Below are 10,947 nucleotides of genomic sequence, written 5' to 3'. Positions count from 1 at the left end.
ACAGTGACATCAGACACATGTTGCTATCCACTGCACCCTCAAATTTTCTCCATAAATATAGTACAAACATTGCCAGAAAACACAGAAGTGTTTTATGTGGAATTCAGCATTCAAAGGAGAATGCAAAGGACCTCAAGTTGCCACAACCATTATTTGGCAGTTCGGAGGGATGGGGAGAACAGAAGTCCTTGGGTGCAGAGCATGCTGGTGGTACCATGAGATCAGTTATGGTTGTGCCATTGCAGCTGGAAGCTGCAGACCCTCAGCTGCAGTACAGTCACCTACACCTTCTGGTAGTCCCAGGGCAATTAATCTGCTTGGGTTCTGGAGTGAAAAGCGTACTTCTCCAATTGATAACTTGCAGAGTGTTAGATGATAACACTACATCAGCAACACACTGATTTAGAACTTAATGTATAACTTTACCCTTGTGCATGGGAACTGTTGAGTCTCAGTCTGAACCACTGATTGAGCACCTGGAGGAAAGACCCAGTCAGCCCTGGGAGCACAGGTGAAGGCAATTCTCCTGTGTGACCAGAAGGGGTGGAGCCTGGGTGGAGCTTAGGCCGCATTTAAGGGCTGACTGGCACTGAAGAAGGATCCCTTTCTGGAAATCTTTTTTTCAGTTGAGTTTTTTTTTTTCTGTGAATCTAGAATCTTCTGATACAGGTGAGCAATCTTCTTTCCTTCCTTTGTAGTACCTTTCTATTGTGCTGCTCCTTCTGTCTCTTTTGTAACATCTTTTCCATGGTGTTGATCTTTCCAATTGCTGCACCTTGCAAATCCAGTACTTGACTCCTTATTACCTCTTCAGGGAAACCTTCCATTAATTTATTAGACTTCCATCTGAGGGATGGTGGTAAGACAGCTGATCTTTTCTGGCATAAGGTCATACTTGTGTTTCACCTGATAGCAAGAGCCCTCAGAAGGGGGAGGAAAAAAAAAAATACATTAAGAGGTAGGTTCCCTGCTTTGGCATAGGGAACTGGTGCAACTCCACTTCTTTCACTAAAGCTCTTCTGATTTGAACCAAATCTTACAAAATTTCCTATATGTATATCCAGTTTCTAGTCCTCACACAGTTCTATGCAACAATGTCCTCCTACAAAATTTTAATACATATGTACACCATCATGCTTTTCTACTGAACTATATATATGATATACAGGTGTATAAATGTATGTGTATAATAAATAAAGGACCATAGCCATTAAAATGTATTATCCAGTTATGGTTTAAGTTAACTTCAATTATTTCCAGACAGAAATCATATTTATTATCTGGCTAGTTAAAATATGTAATGTAGTTTCCCAAAGAAATGTGAGCGCAAATCTACAGGAAATTCTGAATTAAGGCTTTCTCTCAGCCTTTAAAAATCAGATCCTCTTTTATATAAAAAATTGAATATTAGTATGAAAGAAAAATTACATATTACACAACTGAGACTGTATCAATTCCAAATTCTAATTTTCTGTGCAATGCATGCTTATAGTTACATGATTATACTTCATCATTCCTTAAGGAATGCAGTCTTAACAACTGTATTTTTATAGTCTTCCAAATCTGTGTATGTGAAAATACTAAAAATAATTACCCAAAGAAATGACTGTATCCAAGTAATCCTACGATGGATAATAAAGTGCAAAGTGGCTGGTGAAATCACAGACTAATTTCAGAATTCCTTTCATAATGATTGAAAAACACAATGATATTTTACATCTGTTCTCTGAAATGTAACAAAAACTTTATTTTAGACAAGATGGATGACATCTTGAAAATCATTCTTCATTTATCCATGATGAACACTCTTCCCCTGAGATTTGGGAAGAATATGACTGTGAATTTAAAAGGGAACCAAACCATTGCAAAAATCTGCATCTTTGCAAAGCCCATCTCAGAATCATATTCTCTGCATTTCTTACTCTTGTAAACTAGGAAGCAATTAGAAGCCAGCATAGAGCAAAACAGAAAAATAAGAAACTACTTTCAAACTTTTGTTTTTCAACTCATATGAGCAAGTCTGTTTTGCTCATACTGAATTGGAATGTCACTAGCGACTGGTAGGAAATACAAAAAAAATTGTTTTAATTCAGTGTATGAAACTGATTTCAGTCACATGTTTTTCCCATGTAGGCTCAAATTATGACTGTTTCAGAAACTAAGCTTTAGAGAATGTTGAAACATTTGGATGTGTGTATTGTCTACTGACAAAGTAGAAAAGTAGCCCATTTTAATGATTTTTCCTAAAGACTGGAAATTGAAAGTAATATTTTAAAGAAAGGGTTCATTTAGATTAGATTAAAAAGAACATGGAGTGGAGTTAACGCATAGTTGTACAAAAACCCAGGCTTAACCAGGCTCCTTACGGCTCATTTCCTCAATAGCAAGGATAAGTGTATTATCCCACAGTAACTCATTATGTTTTCTACCTCCCTCTGTTTTTCTGCATCATAAGAGTCATTACTTACATTCTGCGATGCTGTTAGAAATGAAATACATTGGAGGGATGGGGGGAGGAGACTGCTAATTGCCCAGCTGATATTCTAGCTATCCTGTGAGGACAGTAACTGGCTAGAAAGGAGCCAGTCACAGAAAAATAGAAACTGTGGTGTTTTGTAGGTCTCATCTGTGAGGAGAACCCATCAGAAGATAGGGAGAGAAAGCCTCCTCCCTTGGACAAGTGCCTTTTAGAAGTTGTCCAAGGCTGTGAGAGACCCTTGGTCTTCCCTCCTAAACATTCCGCTAATGTGTATTGACTGTGCTTGCAGCACTCTGAAGCTGTTGCTTCAGACTTAAACTATGAGCCCCAGGGCAAAGCAAAATGTTTCACTGATTGGCCTTGTTTATTGTGGAGCCTTTTTCTTTACTTTGGTTGTCAGAAAGGCAACATATCACATGATCTTGAGTCCTGAAGCTGGAAAAGCCATTTTTGAGTTGACAAAACACCTAAATAGGAAGCTGTATGTGCACAGTACAGTTTATGATTTTAAAAGAGTTTTCTCTGAATAGCCAAGAGAGAGATGTGATTTTGCTCCTCCTTTAATAAAGACAAGAGAATAGGGTGCAAGGTCACTTTTTCTTTAGCAAGGGGAAAAAAAACATAGAAAATGTGTGAATATGTGAAAAATCACACAGCAGATCATGACCTTGCAATTGTGCAGGCTCCCAGACCAAGTAAGGTTCAATATAGGCTTTAACAAGATGAGTTCCCTGGAGAATGAAACAGAAATAATAGGCCAGGCCATCTATATATCTAGTTTTGGACATAACAAGAACATCAGCAAATTCTTCTCCCATGGATCTCATGGGAGTGCTTTGAGTTTAATGTTATACCTCTTGGGACGTATCTTTAGAAAATGACAGTTATGTCTCTTTGTCCAATGGATAAAATAGGTAGACGCTATAGGGAGTATTTGGCTGTCCATATTTTTGATGTTGGCATTTTGGACACTTCCTGCAGCATGCAGAGTGCACTGAAGTGCACAGTCCTCTGAAGCATCATTCCATTGGAAAAAAAAACAAAAAACAAAAAAAACTGGATCAACAGCAAGCCTTACAGCATAAGGAAGAAGTGTATCAGGGACAAGACCTTGGGATCAGCTTGATAGAGACTCTAGCTGAAAAAGAACTGTCTTTGCTACCAGAACCCATGGTTGGTCATTCCTAAATCTGTCAGGCTATTATATAAAGTGTACTCCTTTGTTCTCAGCATAAGTTCTTTTATCAAAACATCAACATTTCAAATAGGCAAAGTAAAATGGATGCCTTGAGTTGCTTTTGTTAATGACAAAAATCCATTCCAATGGATACTGCGTGTATGGGATTTCACTGACCAGTATCCAGCCTTCAAAGTGGCTGCCACAGCTGTTTTGCCTCAGGAATATGGATGGGAAAAGCACTCCTCCCCAAAGAACATCCAGAAAGTAGTCATGTTCATGAGGAAGCCATATGTTTGCATTAATAAGAAAGCTCAGAAGAGTGACTGAGGCTCTTCAGTACTACTTGTGGGAGATAACATTTCAGAATAATTACAGTCAAAATCACAAGGATCACTCACATGAAGACACAGCCTTAAGAATAGTGTGAAAGTATTTTAGCTTCTGATTTTTTTTCCCCCACTTTCTGTACTGCATGGAGCTAGGTAAATGTGTATGAATGTAAACGTATTAAAGAAAATGCAAGTTCTACTAGAGACATGGAAATGAGCGAAGTATGTAAGGGAGCCTGTGTGCAGATTAATCATATAGGGCAGCCAAGAACTGAGTAGCAAAAGACTTAGGTTTGGAAGGAGAGAGGAGAAGACCGGTTACTGCACTTTCACAGAGAAAGAGGTAGGGGAAACCAAACTTGTGTCCAAGACTGAAGACTGACAGATCCTGGGGGCTTGTGGGAAGAAGAGAATCAGGAAATGTATAGCCTAGAGAGGACTAAAGACTGCATGTGACAATGACATCTGTGGAAGATAGCTGTGATACCTAAAAGAAGCCTTGAAAAGATAAGAACTAAGCTGAGGTGCTGTAGTGATTTTTGGGTGAGATTCAACATCTACACTAGCATCAAAACAACACAATTAAATCTGAGGGTGATGGAGTTAATAAGCTGATAAAAGTGGAGGAAGAAAATACCATGAAAAGAAATATCTGCTCATAGTGAGCACACTACCTTCATTAAGACTATGAAGGTCAGCCATTATTTATTTAAGCATATACTTTGCTAAAGGATAAATCCAAACAAGACAAGGACTTTGTGTTATCAGTTCTGATACGTTAACTGAAATACTTTGTTTTGCTTCTTGTTGCAGTCTGAATGATATGACAGAGAGCTGTATGCTTGTGCCAGGGTGTTTGATGGGCTACTGAAATAGCTCAGCATTATAAGACAGCAGCATCCCAGCCTTCTTAAATCTTTTCCCCTCTTTCGGAACTTTCTTTTACATCTGTCTGAATCTGTTCTTGCTCAAGGTATTCACACAGAAAAGCAAGTTTTGCCAAGGTTATTTCTTTACATCTAATAAATTCTACGGCCTCTAAGTGTCCTGGTACTTAGGTGAGTTTTCTTCTTCTTTAAAAGGGAAGAAGCATTCCAAGAGCAAAATATTTCCTCTTTGTTTTTTTAGAGTATTAACTTTCTTTTCCAGTGTAAGTCTTAAAGCTAGCAGCTCCCTCCCACATAATGCTCAGCACTCTCAGAACTGTTGAAGCCAGTGAATCTTAGAGAAGTCAGACACACGGGTGCCAAACACAGCAGCAGGTGTGGGAATTTCTCACTGAAATGAATTTTATTTGGAAAGCACTCATTCACAGGGAATATGTACATAAGTACTGGAAAGCCAGCTTTGTCTGTCTCAGAGTCATTATTGTATTGCCATAGTTTACGTCTTTGGGAAAGACTTTGTTCTCATGTGTTATCTTGCCCAGTGCAGCTGCAGCCCAGCTGATTGTATGATTAACTAAATCAAAGTATGGTAGCTCTCCAGTTTTGATATTTGTGGTTGGCAAAAAAAAGTCTTCATCCAGATCACAGTCCTAATTAATGGACATTGAAACTTAATACTACTTTGGATTCTCAGCAAAGGTTGTTACAATTTTCTTAAATCTTCATGTATAGTCAACATCATATACACTGGAATCCACAGTCCCTGTAATACTGAAATTTTCTATGCTTTCTTAAGGGAGTTCTGGAAAACACTCCCTCTTTTTCCCCACATCCACATTTGCAGTCTTGCAAGGTGAGACTCTACCAGTCACATCAGCTGCTGTTGTAAGTGTAGTGGTATTCACTTCTAATGAAGCTACCTGGACTTCTGCAAAATGTTTGACGCAGTCCCAAATGACATCCTGGCTGCCAAATTGGAGAAAAATGGATTTGATGGATGGACCACTGGCTGGATGGTCACATTCAGAGTTGCAGTCAACAACTCCATGCCCAAATGGAAGCTGGTGATGAGTGGCATTCCTCACGGATTGGTGCTGGGACTGGTTTTATGTAACATCTTTGTAGGCGACATGAACAGTGGGATGGAGTGCACTCTCAGCAAGCTTGCAGATGACACCAAGCTGAGTAGTGGTCTTGGCATGCTAGAGGGAAGGGATGCTATCCAGAGTGACCTGGACAGGCTTGAGAAGTGGGCCCCTGCCAATTTCATGAAGTTCAACGAGGCCAAGTGCAAGGTCCTGCACCTGGATTGGGGCAATCCCAAGCACAGATACAGGTTGGACAGAGAATGACTTGAGAGGATTTGGGAGTGTCAGTTGATGAAAGATTCAACATGAGCTGATAATGTGTGCTTGCAGCCCAGAAGGCCAACTGTATCCTGGGTTGCATCAAGAGAAGCGTGACCAGCAGGGTGAGGGAGGTGATTCTGCCCCTCTACTCGGCTCTCATGAGACCTCACCTGGAGTACTATGTCCAGTTCTGGGGCCCCCAACACAAGAAAGACATGGAGCTGTTGGAGCAGGTCCAGAGGAGGGCCACAAAAATTATCAGAGGGCTGGAGCTCCTCCCATATGAGGATAGGTTGAGAGAGCTGAGGCTCTTCAGCCTGGGGAAGAGAAGGCTCTGGGGAGACCTCATAGTGGCCTTCCAGTACCTGAAGGGGGCCTACAGGAAGGCTGAGGAGGGACTTTTTATAAGGGCAGGTAGTGACAGGATGAGGGGAGTGACTTTAAACTGGAAGAGGGTAGATTTATACGAGATATTAGGAAGAAATTCTTCACTGTGAGGATGGTGAGATACTGGAACAGGTTGCCCAGAGAGGCTGTGGATGCCCCCTCCCTGAAGGCGTTCAAGGCCAGGCTGCATGGGGCTGTGAGCAACCTGGTCTACAGGGAGGTGTCCCTGCCTATAGTGGGGGGTTGGAACTAGATCATCTTAAAGGGCCCTTCCAACCCAACCCATTCTGTGATTCTATTCTGATTGTACTGGGGAGCTGATTTCCAAGTACCTTTAGGTGCTTGTGTTTGTCTACTGAAAAGTATGACTTGTGACAAAGAATAAAGTAATAGTTCAAAGCTATCAGCTAGTAGACTGTCCTTAACTTGGAGCTTGCTGTTTGGAACTGATGGACCCTCAAATCACTCATCAGTACCCAAAATACTGTACTTTGCTGATGGAAATCCAAGATAGGAAAAGGAAGGAGAGGAGAGAAGGCATAGACATAAAGGTGTGTTGTTGTGAGGAAGACCTAAGGCATGTAAGCATCTGGAGTGATGTCCTGCTTCAAATTAAATCTAAAAGCTAACTTTTGTTTTCAGCGTGAAATGGCTTCCATCCCTGCCTATATATAGTCCATCTCAATTGTCACATGTTTTCAACCTAGTCCTACAGATTGTAGTCAAATCATTGGTAAAAATAGGAAGGAATATGAGGAATAAATATATGACAGAAAACAATAATAAAATTGCAGATTTAATATTACAATTTAGTTAGACAATCAGATTAATATTTCTACCATGTTCTTTCTATAAAAACAAACACACATCTCTGGTTAATACTGATCAAAAGAACATATTCTGCAACAAATACCAGTGTGTGGACTGAAATCAACGGATAAGATTATGAGAGGATTGTGATTCTGAAAATCCTGTGCATAACAGGGAGATTGTTCCCTCAGCACTGAACATTGCCAGCTGGAGTATGAGAAGATTTAGAGAAAAATTTAGAACTTGCATAATACATACAAAAGCAAAGTTTTCCAGAAAGCAGTGATAATTTCTGGTGATCAGAACTAGTTTTGGGTCTTAACCCCATACAGTTCAGTACATTTTTGAAAGAGATTGTTGACCATGAACCCTAAGACATTTCCTGTTACATTTTCATTGAAACCTACCCAAAGCTACAGAATGTGAGCAGCCACCCAGATCTAATGCAGTGGATTGGAGAACAGGGCTGAAGAAACTTGGGAAGCAAAGAAGGACCCTACTTTTAAGGAAGCTCCTTTGTTTTAAGTATAGTATTAGGGCCCTCTGTTTTCTGTTCCTGCTAATAAGTTAAAATAACAGCAGAGGAGGATGTGGACAGATGAGTTGGTCCCTTCACAGACAACTGTGATTTTTCCCAAAAGATCTTATCCAGCAGCTAAATTCAGATAGTTTAGTATCCACAGAGGTCAACAAATTATGGGTCTGGCTGGGGAAGGCAATAAGCATCCATATGCTAAGAGAAGAACAGTCTCAATGATTATTTGTCTGCACTTGTTAAGAAGGAGCGGGGAGGACCCTAACTGGAGACTGCTTCTCTGTTTTGTCTTGTTCCTCTCCTTCTCTTTGTTCTTTCCCAAATAATATGCTATTTCTATAAGCCTGTTTGATTCACTGCTTGTGAATATGGGATACATTGTTCATTAATTCTTCTGTTCAGCCTCATTTGGTTTCTCCCTGTTTTTGGAAGGTGTCTCAAGTTGATGTTAAAAAAACATCTAGATGCAGAACCTGGTCTTATCAGTCAGGGTTTGGCAGAAGGGTTACTCAGAGAAGTGATATATATTAAATAAAGTTGTCTTGAATGTTCCAGTCAGCTCTACTAAAATTTCTATTAGAAATCCATTGAATAACTCTAATTCTAAAGAATCTGTTACAAATACTATCCTAATATACAGAAAGCATTTACCTACTGTAATGCAGTCACTTCTGGGGTGCAGTGGGAGAGCTGTAATCATTTAAAACTACAGGAGGTGGTAATATATCAGCAGTACACAGCTGATTCCTCTCATTTTCTACACAATACCATGCCAAAATTTCTGCTGCTAAGCAAATAATATCAGACAACATTGTATGGCATCTCCTTCACGTGGGTGGCAACAAGTAGCATAGCATAAAGGTTATGATAAATATTATGAATCTATTTGAAAAAGAATTCTCTTGCATTTGTGTTCTGAAGCATATCAAATGAATGTGACTATTAATATTTTTTTCAGATACCTTTCCAGCATCTCACAAAAGAACCAAGAAATTAATTTTTCTCATTTTGTAGCATTTGTCATACTTTGAATTTTGCAGGCATTTTAGTAGAAATATCCCTAATAAATAGTAAATAGTGACAAGTCAGACTGAAGACTTTGTGGAAGCAGAGGTTCCATTTACAGGCCTATGAAATCCAGTGTTGGTTTCACATAGGTTTTCTGGAGTGTTACTACTGGGCTTAGTTCGCAGGGGGTTGCATCTTCATCCATTGGCTTGCGTAAAAATCCATTAAAATATAAATCTAAATCCATAAAAATACATTTTAGTAACCTGCTGTCATTAATACATACCACTCAAATGCCCTGTTCTACATTTTACTTACAAGGACCTCTTTGGTTTTATTCTAGAGGCCTTTTAATGCCCTAACCTCAGCTTGTCCCAGTTAAGATTTTCCCACGAATGACTGTTGACCCTGCCCTCACATCGCACCGGGAAGTGGGAAGTGCTGCTCAGCCTTACCCCCAGAGCTGCACTATTTATTTCCCCCTTCTCTGTAGGAAAAGAAGAAATAGATCCTGCTGCAGGACTACCCAAGTTATCACTCCTTAAAAACTCCTGAAGTGGAGATATTATTTTGTTGTTTCTCTGGTTCTCCATTATCATAGAGCCAGGCAAAAGGAACAGTGAATCCCCACTTTTCTGCTGAAAATCGAAAACTGGAAGAGCCCTAAACACTAGCATTTAATTTTATGTTAAAGCAAATGGGCAGTTAGTACCGAGATCATGACACTATCTTCTATATACTTGGTAAATGAATGCCAGGCTGGGAAAGAAAAATGGTATTGTCATGGAATTGGTTTGGAACATCTTTCTTGATTAAGCTATTCCACATTTAGGTAAAGTAGCCACTTGCCCTCTAAAAGCAATGTGCTCTCATTTAATACGTTTATCTGCAATATAGAAGTTCAGTGTGTTTGCGAAAGAACCAAGAAAAGAAGCCATGAAAGCAGCATCAGCTCTGATCTGAATGGCTGCTTTAGTCTCCCTTAGAAGCAAGGATGTTCCTTATCCAGGAGAAGAAAGAAATCTTTTCAGAGAACAAGACTTTGTGCCAAGTTCTCCACCAGGCATCACAGGCTGTTATGAACCATCTGGAGAGGACAGGTAGCATCAATAACTTGGCAGGCAGTGGGGGCTGATGAGGCAGAGCACCTCTCCACAGCTCTGGGCGCTGACAGCCATGGTGTGATGCCAGACAAGCATAACATGTGCAAGAGGTTGTCACCTCAGAGGATGCAGCATCCTCTTCTCCCTCACTCCTCTGTTCCCTTTTACCAGCTGCTTCTAACCGCTCTGACAGTCCCTGCTTAACACCCTATCCTAGTAAAGTCCCATTCTGCAGGCAAGAGAGGAAAGCCTGAACTTCCAGGTAAACCACAGACAGTCGTTCCTACCTCTCCGTTACCACTCTGATGTAGATGTCAGTAGACAGACTCAGTGCCACCCAGTTCAGATTTCAGCATGATCATCAGTGGAGTTGAAATATGCTTTGTCATTTGTTATTTGATCGTTTACTTCTGTATGGAAATAGTTTATATAGTACATGAACCAGGTAACAATTACATAAACTCTGTTATTTTACCAGATTGATATTCAGAGCAAACTGTGTGACAAATGTTGTCTTTCTGCACTTAGGAGAGTCACAAAGCACTACGTAACCAAGAAGTTACTCACAATGGTACTTTGGGCTGGTAGGCTGGAGAAGCTGGAACAACACAAAAACTCACTAATTTATAACTCTTGTAAGATGTGTATTTCTAAAGGACTTCTTACTCCATATTTAAGGGACCAGAAAATGTCACCCAAGGCAATGTCATGCTACCATGGTCAGTATGTTTCTGAGTTTGTTACATCACAGAGTGAAAGATCTTAACTTATGTTAATTTGGAAGAAGAAAAAAGGAAACTGTCATACTTCGCCTTTCTCAGCTTGTCTGTTCAAGGAGTCAAAAGCATCCAGCACACAATCAATTCTTAGTGAATACTGA

Source organism: Numida meleagris, chromosome 3 (genome assembly GCF_002078875.1).
Source record: "Numida meleagris isolate 19003 breed g44 Domestic line chromosome 3, NumMel1.0, whole genome shotgun sequence".
Lineage (NCBI taxonomy): Eukaryota > Metazoa > Chordata > Aves > Galliformes > Numididae > Numida > Numida meleagris.
The sequence above is the reverse complement of the archived record's forward strand: the minus strand, read 5'-3'. Positions refer to the sequence as shown.